Below are 12,904 nucleotides of genomic sequence, written 5' to 3'. Positions count from 1 at the left end.
CCATTGCACCAATGGTCTCTGCCCTCCGTATGAATCTCTATGTGCTTCATAAATTATAAGTATTTCCTTAAGGCTTTCCCACCTTCAGGTTGCTTTGATGCAGAATGAGTTTTCTGATGAGGCATGAGATGTAATTTCTACTTAACATTTTTCTGACACTCAAGGCAAAGAGTTTATACTTCTGAAATTTCTTAATGTCTAATGAGATAGAGATTATGACTGAAAGATTTTCCACATTCTTTATGCAGGTTTCTCACCTGTATGTGTCCTCATGCACAGGTTGAAATCTGACCTTTCTATATACATCACACTTGTGGTTTCTCATCTGTATGAACTTTCAAATGTACAATAAGAGATGCTTTTTGAGAAAATGCCTTTTCACATTCATTACATTTAAATGGTTTCTCACCTCTGTGACATCTCTTATGTCATAAGTAATGAGGTTAGACAGAAGGCTATCCCATACTCGTTACATTCTTAGGGTTTCTTCCCTGAGTGACTTATGTGTGTAGTAAAAGATGAAATTCAAGAGAAAGCTTTCCCACGTTCATTGCATTCATGAGCTTTTTCTCCAGTATGAATTTTCAGATGCTCAATGAGGTTCTTATATCTTAATGCCTTTTTACAGTTAGGACAAGCATAAGGTTTCTCCTTAGTATGAATTCTTTCATGCTCAGTGAAATCTGATTTATTACTAAAGGCTTTCCCACATTGCTTACAGGTGTAAGGTTTTTCTCCAGTATTAATTTTTTGGTGCCTGTTGAGGTTTGACATCTGAATAAAAGCTTTTCCACAATCATTACATTCATATGGCTTTTCACCTGTATGATTCCTCTCACGTACAGTAAGAGATGATTTTCCAGAGAACGCTTTCCCACATTCATTACGTTCAAAAGGTTTTTCCTCTGTGTGACTTTTCAGATGCAAAATGAATGCTAAGCATGGAGAAAAGGCTTTTCCACATACATTTATAAGGTTTCTCTCCTCTGTGTCTTCTTATGTGTATGGTAAGGGATGATGTTCAAGTGAAGGCTTTTCCACATTCATTACATTCATATGGTTTTTAACCAGTGTGAATTTCCTCATGGTCAATACGGTTTCGTTTCTGGCTGAAGGTTTTCCCACATTCATTACATACATAGAGTTTGTCTCCAGTGAGAATTTTCTCATGCTCAACGAGATTTGATTGGTGGATGAGGCTTTCCAACATTCCTTACATGAACAGGGTTTTCTCCCATGTGAGTTCCATGGTGTCTAATGAGATTTGGCATGTGAATGAAAGCTTTTCCACATTCATTACATTCATAGGGCTTCATTCCTATATGCATTTTCCACATTGATAACATTCGTAAGGTTGCTCTACATTATGAATTCTCAAATATCTGATGAGGTCAAACTCTTGAATGAAGGGTTTTCTATAATGAGCACACTTAAAGGGGGCTACTACAATAAGGATCTAGGGCAATATTTCCTAGACTTAGGATATTCATGATGTTTCTTCTGGTCTCTACTGTGATTAAGTAAGTCTAAATTATAAGTGTGACTCTTTCTGAAAGAGTCACATTTATAAAGTAATTTCCTTGTAAAATTAACGTCTGAGTTTAGAGAAGACATTTTTCCAACTTTTAAAAATTTACCGCTTTTTTCCTCAGGTAAGGTCTTCTCAGGTATGGTTGCAACACTTTTCACAAATCTTTCCTTTTCTCTCTCCATTAGTTGACTAACTTCACAGCCTGAAAGTCGTCCTAATATTTCTTCTTTGACAATGCTTACCTGTTCTTTCTGCTCCAACTTGAAAATGAAATGTGGCCTGATGAGTTGATAGCCCACTGTTAATAGGTTGTTATATTCTCCAGCATCATGTTCCTGCACAAATTCCTCTGAACAGGTTTCAGTTGTTGCTGTTCCTCCTCAGAGAAGTCAATAACCACATCCTTAAATGTAATTGTGTCATGCAACTTGATCATTTCTCCTTCTTAGGGGAACAGAGTACTGAGATGGCCAATCTTCCCATATATATATATATATCCCATATATTTCATTCTTTTTCCATGTGAATATCCCTATACTGCAGCACCATTGTTGAATTTTTTGTTTGGTTGGTATTTGTTTCTTTGGGAAGTGCATAAGCTGGGAAATGTACCCGGGCCCTCTGTTTATTTTTTAAACAGTTTTATTACCACACCATATAATCCATCCTAAGTAAATAATCATTGGTTCCTGGTATAATCACTTTGTTATGCATTTGCCACCAAAAATCTATATGAAGACATTTCCATTTCTTCCACAAAGAAGGAGGAAAAGGATGAAAAAGAAAATCGAAGAATAAAAAATAAAATAAAATAAGAAGAAGAAACAGCAACACCAAGAATTTCAATCCCCTCCCTTTTATCCCCGTTAGTGGCTTTAGCTTTGGTATAATATCTTTGTTAAATTTACTGGAAGCATCTTACAATGTTACTGTTAACTATAAACTTTACTTTGTATTGATTATATATTTTTCCATATATCATCCCATTTTCAACACCTTGCAATGTTGACATTCATTTGTTCTCCCTCATGCAAAGGCATTCTTATATTTGTACATTTAATCACCATCATTGACCACTCTAGGTTTCTCTAAGTTATATAGTCCAGTCTTTATCTTTTATCTTTCCTTCTGTTCTCATACATGCCCCTTGCTTTCCTCTTTCAACCGTACTCATACTCATCTTTGTTCGATATACAGAAAGTTTTGTGGTACCCGTAAGATAGTATTGTGCTATCTGGTTCTATACAATCAATCCTGTTGAACATTCTGTACTCCTTCAGCATAAAATGCCCAATCTCTACCCTCTTTCTATCTCCTGAAAGCCTGGATTCTGAACTTTAACTTTCAAAGTTCACTTATTAATGTTAGTTTGTATTAATGAGACCATACAATATTTGTCTCTTTGTTTCTGAATAATTTCACTCAACATAATGTTCTCAAGCCTCATCCACATTGTTGCATGCTTCATGACTTTATTCTGTCTTACCTTCCCAATCATATTCATTTCTACACTCTCTCAGTGTCTGTTTGAAAATATTCTATACTCTCCCTCATTTTTGAAGAACAGTTTTGCTGGATAGAATTCTTGGTTGGCAGTTTTTCTCTTTCAATATCTTAAATATATCATACCACTTCCTTCTCACCTCCATGGATTAAGCTGAGACATCTATAGTCTTATTGAGCTTGCCTGTATGTCATGGGTTGCTTTTCTCTTGCTGCTTTCAGAATTCTCTGTTTGTCTCTGACATTTGAAAATCTTAATAGTCAGTGTCTTGGAGTAGGTCTATTTCTATTCTGTCTGTGGTAGCTGTGCTTCTTGGATCTGTAATTTTATATCTTTCAAAAGAGATGGGAATTTTACGTGATTTTTTTTCCTTCCATTATTCTTTCTGCCCCCTTTTCCTTCCCTTCTCCTTCTGGGACACCCATAACACATATATTTGTGTGCTTCAGTCATCATTCAATTCTGAGATGTCAAGAGCCAGAATTGGTACCCAACTCTATTTGCTCCCCTTCTCAGTACCCTGAACTCAGCTGTCTCCAAAATCCTCCATCTTTATTCTTTTTTATTTTATTTCATTTATTTTCTGTCTATCAGCCCTGCCTCCTCTCTGCCAGTATAAAACCACATTGGCTGAGCTATCTTCTCTTTCTCCTAGTAGAGACTACTTAAAGATACTCCCCTTCAGGTAATTATCTCCCACACCTGACTATTTACTTTCACACATAACATTAATTCCACCATTGCCTGGGACGGTACTGAAGCCTGAGAATGCCCACAGTTCTATCTAATGGGCTGTTAGGGAGTTTAAAAAGAACAGAATAAAAAAATCCTTTTCAGCACCAAACCCCAGTCAACCCTCCTGCCCCTGAGTTTGCTAATCAAGGGCCAGAGTTAGTACCTGGCTTTATGTACCCATTTTCCAGTATTTTTGTCTCATCCAACTCAATCCAACTCAAAAAGCCTCTGTTTTTTTCTGTCAGTCCCACTCCCTCTCTGCCTGGCCAGAACTTCTGGGTTACCTTCATGCTTGCTCCAGATACCTCTGTGTTCAGAGCATGTACTCAGCAGTCTGAATTTGTTAATTAATTCTGCAGTTTTAGGTTGGTTGAGTTTCCGCCTTGCTCCCAGTAGAGAGGGCTTCTTTTTCCCTCAGATAACCAACAACCAGACATCCTGCCATGCTAGTGGGGGAGGAGCACTGGCCTCCATATCTTGGGAGATCACAGTTCTGTGCGGGATCTCACCTGTTCCACCATTTCCAGACTGGTGTATGATGTGTGCCTGGTCACTGAAGTCCCCCAAACAGTTATTCCAGACAGTTCCAGGCTATTTACTAGCTGTCCTGGAGGACCACCTAATTTCCACATCTCTCTACACCTCCATCTTGCTCTGCCCCTCTCTCTTAAGCCTTTGACAATTCTTTATGTACTATGGATACAGACACCTCTATATAATACAAAGTAAAAAAAAATGCTTATTTGACACAGTCAAATTCAAATAGTGATTGTATCTGTGTTCATAGCTAAAGTGTCTTGAAGGCTTATTAGGTTCCAGGCACCATGGTAAGTGCTTTCCATATAGCAACTGTCCTAATCCTTCCAGCAGCTCTGTGGGGGGAGCATTGTTCAATATCATTCCTCATTTTACAAATAAGAAATTAGGCAGAGAAAGAAGCTACTTGCCCATTCAGCCAAATGGTATGTGATGGAGCCAAGATTGAAATGCTGGCAGTTTAATTATGGAGCTTGTCTCTAGAACTTATGTTAAAGTGATACCATCTTTGCTTTTTGAAATATCAACCTTTGATGTATTGAATACCCTGAAAAATTCTTTCTGAGAGCATACAGATGCTATTCTATTAGGTTCATATGAGCAAAACTTTTGCTTTTGTTCATCAATCTTAAGTATTTGTTCACAGTAGAAGGTAAGTCAATAGAGCACAAACGAAAACTACTCTGGTAGACCTAACTTGATTGGATCATCAGAACCCAAATAAAACAAAACACATGCAGCCTTGCAGCACTTGCCAGTCTAAATGAATACAGATTATATGGCTCCATTTATATCAAAGTTTAAAACAGGTGAATCTAATTTATGATGATAGAAATTAGAACAGTGGTTGCCTCTAAAGGATAGGGCATTGCCTGGAAGGAACACGAAGGAACTTTTTAGAGTGAAGATATATGTTCTATATCTTATGAGTGTGTGGTTAAATGGTATACATTTGTCTAAATTCATCAGCTATATATTTAAAATTTGTGTACTTTATTGTATATAAACTAAATCTCAGTAAAACATTTTAAAATCCAGACTTATTTTTTTAATCATTGAAAAATTATAATGCACAATTCTAGGGGTTGTTGTGGAAATTCTACACAGCCTTTATAGCAAAGGTTTCCTTATCCATATGGGCAATGTTCTTGAGAATGGAGTAGCTTGAGCCTGGGTACCCTGTAGCATTTTGTGTTTTAGACTTGCTTTGTATTGTAATCTTACTCCATGATTGGTGTCTTTTTCAGAGTGAATTTAAAAGAGCAAGGTTAGTGGGATGAACTTTAGCCCTTGTCCCCGCTTTATTACCATTCTAAATCCCTCTTCCCGTGGCTAACACCTCAGCTGGTTTAGATGGGGTGACCTAGACCCTCATCCTTCCAGGATCCGAGTCCCTGATCACTATGTCCTTCTCAGGCTCTGCTGCTATTCTTGTCCATTTACTGCAAATATTGGCAGAGAATTTCTGAAAGGTATCCCATAGGATCACCTGAGTGTTGGTTGCAGCCCCCCACTCTGCAACATTAGGTGTGATAGCACCCATAATGCCTAAAGCCTACTTTGTTGGTGACTCTTTGCTGCCCTGCTTAGAGTCCTGGATATGGGCAGGGGGACAGATAAATAAAGATCACAATTATAATACCATATAAAATTTTCTGTGGTATATGTTAATTAGAGATATCTAAATCACGCGGATAAAGGAAAGCTTCCTGGAGGAGGAGGCTAGCTCAAGGTTAATTTCTAAGTTTGGTAGGAAGTAACCAGATACAGAAGAAGAAGATCACCTTCTAGGCAAAAAGGTCACGTGGGCAATGTCACTGAGTCTGAAACCCTGCATGGCATGTTAAATCAATCTTAAGAATTTTGGGGTAGTTGGAAGTGAGGTGATGATTTTTGTGATGAGCTAATTAAAGTGACAGCCTCTCATATAACTTAGGGATTCGTTTCAAAGGACTTCCAGCAGGTCTTGATGTGATTATATCTGCTTTAGTGTCACAAGCAAGGAGTGAAAAGAGCAGAAGAACCAAAATGACACTTCAGAGATAAGGTTATTAAGGTTATTAATAAAGTGGAGGAGAAACATCTTGGAAGAACTAAAGGAGACAAGGAGATCAAACAATTAAACAATGGGAAGATGGTAGGAAGGGAGGAGTGGGGAAGGAAGACTTGAAGAGAGAGAGAGGACAGAACTTCTCTTGCTTACTTCCCATTATCATTTTGATTTTTTCTTTTATTTGTTTTCCTTGACCAATTGTCTGTGCAACAATTCTCCCTATTTTTTTTTTTTTTGGCTTCCTTCTCTTCTCTGGATGCGGTTGGTAAACAGAATGACTTCAATTTATCTGCATTCTTAAAAAGGGAAGAGTGTAGCAGTTAAACATGTAAGGTCAGACCAGAAAATTCCTCACTGAGTTGGGATTTTGTTGACAACTTCTGTCTTTATCTTTTACTCTACAGCTTTGGCAATGATGTAATAGTTCACTTGGTGCCCTGCTTATGCCTGAGGAAGGTGGTGAGAGCGAAGTAAGGAAAGTAAAGGTCCAGTTCATTTAGTGAATGTTTACTGAATAATGAATTATTCATTTAAACCCTTAATTTATAACTGATTCAGCGTTATGTGTGTGAAATGATTCAAAATGAATCAGGTTGAAACTGCTTTTGCCCTTCATTTTGTTCTCTGAATATTCTTCCTTCTTGCCTTATTGCTGGGTAAACTTTCTTCTTCAAACTATATTGCTGAAGGTATTATCTTCTATTGCCTTCTCGTCTTTGCTCGCTGTTTAAGGTAAGCAAAGCTGCCACCTGTATAATAGCCAAGCTGTTCTATTTAATACAGGAAAGGAAATAGACCAATTTTTAAAAAGACAAGAAGTCTTTGCCATAAATGTAATAGAAATAGAAATGCTTTATTACTTAGGTTAAAGTTAAAAGTGTCTGGAAAAAGATGAGAAACTGAAAAAGCTCACTGTATTTTAGTGTCCTTTTTCAAGGGAGGTGCAAAAAACAATGCTTAACTTTGTCATTTACATTTTAATCTGTAAAGTAAACTGAGGGAAAGAAAATATGAACAATTATTATAGATTTGCGTAACTTATCCTCTTAGACGTACTAGTAAATGGTAAATGTCAAGATTGTTGTTATATTTCATATATTGGATATTGTGAATGGTTTATTTGAAGGTAACTTTCAATTAAATATATTTAATTTAAAAGGTTTGTTATTAGGGATACTTATATGGAAAAAGAATGAAATATGACCCCTGCCATACAGTATACAAGAAAAAAAAAAGATTTGTTATTGGTTCAAGTGTGAATTTTAAATGATTCTATGTTACAGATTTTTCTGTGTGCACATGTAATGGAAAGTATTAGATAAATCTATAAGAAAATATCATTTATAAGTGGTTTACATTAATCTTTTAGGAATGCACTTATGGTAATAAAGAAGGGGCAAGCAAAATATTGAGGGTAAGTTAAAAGAAGAAACAGAGCTATGATGAAAATAAATAGAAAAGGGAATGGAAATAAAGACTAAAGAAAGAGGGAAGAATGAAATGAAATAAAGAAAAGATAAGACTATAGGAAGTGCCTAGGAAGTAGAGCAGCTTTACTTGTGCATTTGTGTCTGTGTTTTTCTAATGGGAAAGTCAGAATTTTTCCATGTGGTCCAATTTAATCTATTAATAAAATATGATGATTTAAGACATATGAAATAGGGAATGGAAAAATATTTTATTTTCCCAGCCAAACCAAACCCATCCTTTAACTCTTTGTTGTTTTTTTTTTTGAGGTTGGTCCCTACAGACAGTATTTTTGCCAACTGCTAGTATCACAGAATCAACAAAACCTAAGGTAAAATAAAGAGCCCTAAAGATTTTAAATTAAAGCAAACTCAGATTTGAAAACAAACTTTAGTTTGAATTATTATATACTCCTATACGTCTAACCTTTCTTCTTACTATGCATTTTGGATAGTATTCATTGAACCCAAAATCTATATATTTTTAGAAAGATTGATAAAAGCAAATATTCTAGGAAAAATAGTAGAAAATATTCCTTCATCTAATTTTTGGACTCAAATGTATAAGCAGAAGTAAGGTATGAAGTATTTTTTTCATGGTTAACTAAAAACCTTTAGTATATAATTCTTCTGCCAGAAGCTTATAAAGAATAGAAATATTCATTGAAGAGTGTATGCAAGTACCATAGAACTAATCCATGAACAATTTAGTTCCATTCACGCATTTAGAAGGTAAATGTTATCCATTTCCATATAAAGTTTTTAGCCAAAAATATTATAACCATATAAATTTACAGCATACAGAATAAAATACACATAAAGATGAAAAATGTGTTTTGCAATGAATCTGCCACTGATATGATTTGAGTATGCAATTAAATGGGCCGTGCTGGAGAAAGGAAAGATTGGCTACTGGGTGGTTGCCAGTGATATCCTTTGACTCTTCATGGCCTCATATGTTACTGATCAGGCAAGCCAGGGCTCTGGCACATCTGAGCCAGGAAGATGGAAACAGAACAGATCTTACTCTCAATTATGGCGGATGAAGGGAATGGGATATAGAACACACACTTGTTCTACTGTCAAATATATCATTTCAAAGTGCAACACTAAATTGTAGCATTGAATTAGATTGCTTTTAAAGACTGTTTTTCTTATTTGCTTATTGTGAACTTTACAGTGTCATTTTATGGTGGTGTAGCAAGAATACGGAATTTTAAGAGAGAAAACCTGACCAGCTTCACTAACGATTTGACTGTGAGCTTGTCACTTGAGCATTCTAGGCCTCTAGGCTTTCCTTGACCAGAAAACGGAATGATTAGTTTAGAAGATTATAGATTGTGTTGAGTAAATCTTGCTTTCAGATGTGTTTTGCTCAGCTTTTGCAATGGTACAAGATGTTTTAACTAATAACAAAGATTTAAACAGCAGGACATTTCACTAAAATATAGAATTCTTGCTCTCTAGAAAAATCGGAAGGTCTGGTGACTCAAGGCCCACAGTTTCCAAAGCAAAAATATGCTGGTACTGAATGCAGCAGACTTCTTTAGATCCAATCTGAATGTTCTCTTCAGATTATCCTATGATCGGTCACAGGCTCCCCATGCTCACCCCCACCCCTACCCCCACCCCCAGCTTGTAATACTTGACCTGCTGGACTTTTGTAGACATTGTAGCTTTCCATCTCTGGTGGAACAGTGTTGTTCAAACATTTTTACAAAGCTGCAGTCATTAGAGGAACTTCATGATGAATGGAGAGGCCCCTTACCCTATCCCCTCTTCAAGCAAAGAGTTCAATTTTTATTTGTTTTATATATTAGGATCTCTGATGCCCAGACTTTTAGTGGCCCTCTAACATCTCTTCTGCCCTCTTTCCAAAGTAATTGAATTTTAGCTGGGTGCATGGCTGCTTAAAATAAACACATTTCCCAGCCTCCTTTGCATCTAGGTGTGGCCATATGACCAATTTCTGGTCAATGGTACATGAGCAGAAGTGATTTGTGCATTATTCATGTTATACCTGAAATAGAGAGTAGTGGTGAGCAATCTTATGCTATGTGGCTAAGGGAATCACACTAGTGATGGCAGTAGGGTCCTGGGCCCCTGGATGTCACCATGGAGCAGAGTCTCTCCATTAGCAATGCCTACCTACTTCTGTAGTGTTATATGAGAGAAACTTAAATCCCATCTTGCTTGAGCTATTGTTATTTGGGTCTCTGCTACACACATCTAAAACCATAACTGATATCAAGCAACTTCATAGGTTCTTTCAAGCTCCAAGACTCTCTGATTGTTTTACCCCTGTGTTTCAGTTTTGAATTTGAATATACTTCCGTGATTTTTACTGAGAAAATAAAAATACTTTCTTTAAATTTTTGAGTTTTGTCTAGAAAACTTCTTTAGAGAGTAGAATTTAAGAAATTCAAGTCATGTACATGGTTATACTTTTATGAAATCATTATGCAAAAAAGCCAGGAACCCAATGTATATTGAACAGGGAGTGCATGTTCTGTTAATTTCTAAACGGTCAAGTGTCATGGACACTCACTGCCGTTCCATTTCATCCAGAGAATGACTTTGTCCCAAGAGAGTGGAGTCAAATGTGCAAATGAAATTATTTAATTTTGTTCTGTTCAATCATGTAGATGGCCTGAACTGAAAAAAATTGTAGTGACTGTACAACCCAAGAGAGGTGTTGGAGATAGGTTGTTTTAGGCTCAATTTAAAATCTGGTGATCATGGTCCCTAAAGTTTGTACTGCTATAACTCTTATTTAATTAGAGGTTTTCATTTTTCTAAATCTGAGAAAATAGCAACTCTCTATGGCATTGAATATTATCTTACTTAAAACATAATGTATCTGAATGAATGTTGCTAATGTAGCACAACATCTTGAATACACTTAGATGCCTAACAAAATTGTTTATATATTGTTCCAGATTAAAAAAAAAAAGCAACTAAAGCTTGGATGTCATTCAAAGTTCTTAGGAAATTTTTAAATTCTAAAGGCTGGAAATAAGTCATCAGTAGAGATTACAAAGTTAAAGCTGGCTCTGATAAGACTCTTGTTTGGGGCATACTATCTTTGGCAAATAAAATTCTTTCTTAATGAAGAATTAATCAAAAGAATGTATTTGAAGTGATATCAACATCATTTCCTTGGAAAATTCTTTTAAACCATTATTAGACCATGTATAAAGTTATAGCTCTTTTGCATTAATGACTTAATTTGCCTTTCAAATGTCCCCAATTTATTCACTTCGAAATTTGCCTTAATAAAATACAAGGAATTATTCCCCAGTAGTTGGGCAGAGCAAAACTTCATTTTCAAGGTATGAATTCTGCAAAATCACATTATTACATGCACAGATTAAACAGAGAACTGAGTCTTCTTTATGGGTCAGATCAGACTATTTGGAAATAGAAGTTATTCTAATGTCATTAAATCTCTTTTTGTGTGTGTGTCCAGTGACCAGAAGCAGGTTAGCATACTTCCTTTTCTTTGATTGAGTCTCAGATTTGAGTATGTACTCTTGAGATTTCTTGAAGAAAACTGTAATATTTTCTCACTATTTTCCAAGTCAGAATATGAAATAATCAATGAGAAATCAATGCCTCCTAAGAATGTTTATGACTAGAGAGCTGGATCCTTTAATCTCATTCTGATATAAAAGCATTAAATTGTGAAATCTTTCTTTAAATATTTAAATGTGATCTAGAGAGTCACCTGGCTTTAGATGTTTACATATTATCTATGTTAACATACTAAAATTTCTATTATATTTATATATAAAGGAAAAGGAGTTCTTTTTGTACTGAAACAACAGGGATTTGGGCTCTGGTCTCAGTTACCTCTTTAATTTCTCACCCTGTGCCTCAGCTTCCCCACCAAAATGATGGAGATTCACATTTTTCCTAGCTATTGCCTGTGGATATTGTCATGAAAAACTCATGTTCATCTCACATTCTAGTCTACATTGATGGGAAGTGACAAATACTATCTCTTAAAATTATTAAAAAGCAAACAAAAATAGCACAAAATAACTGGGTGTCTATTTTGAACAAATATTGAAATAAGATACTTTATTTTACAATAAGATGTTCTGTCCTAAATATAGTAAAGTATCGAGCCCTGTGGCAACAATGAAGAAGAGTCTCTCAGAGTTCATACTGCAGGGGGCACAATTAACTGATCGCTCCAGCAACTATGCTCTGAAGCCACCACCACATTCCCATGGAAGCTATACTTACGTGGGCTGTTCCCTGTGAGCAAATATGGTGGAAATACTAAGGCAAGAACATTCCTGGGAGAGAAAAGAGTCCTCTGGTGGGTCACTTTGGCTCAAGGACACCCTAGCAACCTAGTGAGCTTCACGAGATTGCATGGCAGCCTGAAATGGTCCTTACCCAACCTTCCACCTTCCTTCTCTCCTCCACGGGGCTCAGATCTGAGTCACGGTCTGACTGCTCTCTCACAGTCTTCTCTGGTTCCTTCTCCATTTTCTGTCCCATGTGCTTCCCGCATCAGACCGCTTCCATGAGTAATCCCATCTTGGTATCTGCTCCCACATAATCCCTTTTTGAAGAAGGGTCCCTCTGAGATTGCATTGTAAGGTTTTTCTGTGGTTTAAGTTTCCTATTAATATGTAGTATCAATTTATTTGGGGAGAGGCATTAACATATTTTATATCATACAGCAACACACATTCCAAATATTAAATTGTTTCTTTATGAAATATAGGCACAGTTTGAAAGGAACACATTGGATGGCTTTTATGATACTGATTATACCAAAAGAACTTGAATAACTATCCTCTGAAGAATAATAAGGATGACACACAAACAATAGAGCATGCATGGCATGGTTTCAAGTCATTGTAACTGTTCCTTTATCTCATGCTTCCCAAAATACCTAAGAAAAAAGCAAAAGCAGTCATTGGAAACTATTTTTCTTTCTTTATAATGATGATATAATGATCAAACCAGCTCACATAGACAAGGTAAAGTGGAAATTTAAGGATAATTCAGGCACAAGTTCTATTTTATCTGAATTAATTAAATAATTGGGAGTACAAGGA

The 12,904-nt window shown here is 36.1% G+C and overlaps 1 pseudogene; it reads right to left on the bottom strand.

The window, feature by feature from the left end:
* Positions 1-305: 305 nt before the first annotated feature.
* Positions 306-2,033, bottom strand: LOC143690693 (uncharacterized; annotated as a pseudogene).
* Between the last annotated feature and the right edge of the window lie 10,871 nt (positions 2,034-12,904).

This window comes from Tamandua tetradactyla, chromosome 7 (assembly GCF_023851605.1).
Source record: "Tamandua tetradactyla isolate mTamTet1 chromosome 7, mTamTet1.pri, whole genome shotgun sequence".
Lineage (NCBI taxonomy): Eukaryota > Metazoa > Chordata > Mammalia > Pilosa > Myrmecophagidae > Tamandua > Tamandua tetradactyla.
The sequence above is the reverse complement of the archived record's forward strand: the minus strand, read 5'-3'. Positions and strand labels throughout refer to the sequence as shown.